A 277-nucleotide genomic window follows, 5' to 3' on the forward strand; every position below is an offset into this window, starting at 1 on the left:
GACACCCCAGCTCTGCCCAAAAGGCAAGAAAGATCCTGGCCCAGAGCCCAGCTGATGTGCAAGTGGCAGCCCAATCCCATGGCTTCTGGAGAGCAAGTTCTGCAAAGCTGGATACTTCTGTCTTTAGGATACAGGACTAAAACAAATATCCTTGCAGAAAACTCCAAAATGCATCGTCACCGGTGCATTATCAGCAGGTCTTGCCCCGACATCCCACTGCCACTCAGGAACTTCGCCCCCCCCAGGAAATCCCGCACCCCACCCCAGGACAGGTCCT

General features: G+C 54.5%; 1 protein-coding gene across 1 annotated transcript in view; it reads right to left on the bottom strand.

Annotated features, from left to right (window-relative positions):
- PAIP2B (poly(A) binding protein interacting protein 2B) overlaps nucleotides 1–277 on the bottom strand; it is a 5,592-nt gene that overhangs the window by 633 nt on the left and 4,682 nt on the right. The gene's annotated exons all lie outside the window — the stretch shown is intronic.

This window comes from Cariama cristata, unplaced genomic scaffold (assembly GCF_000690535.1).
Source record: "Cariama cristata isolate BGI_N322 unplaced genomic scaffold, ASM69053v1 scaffold24719, whole genome shotgun sequence".
In the NCBI taxonomy this organism is placed as follows: domain Eukaryota; kingdom Metazoa; phylum Chordata; class Aves; order Cariamiformes; family Cariamidae; genus Cariama; species Cariama cristata.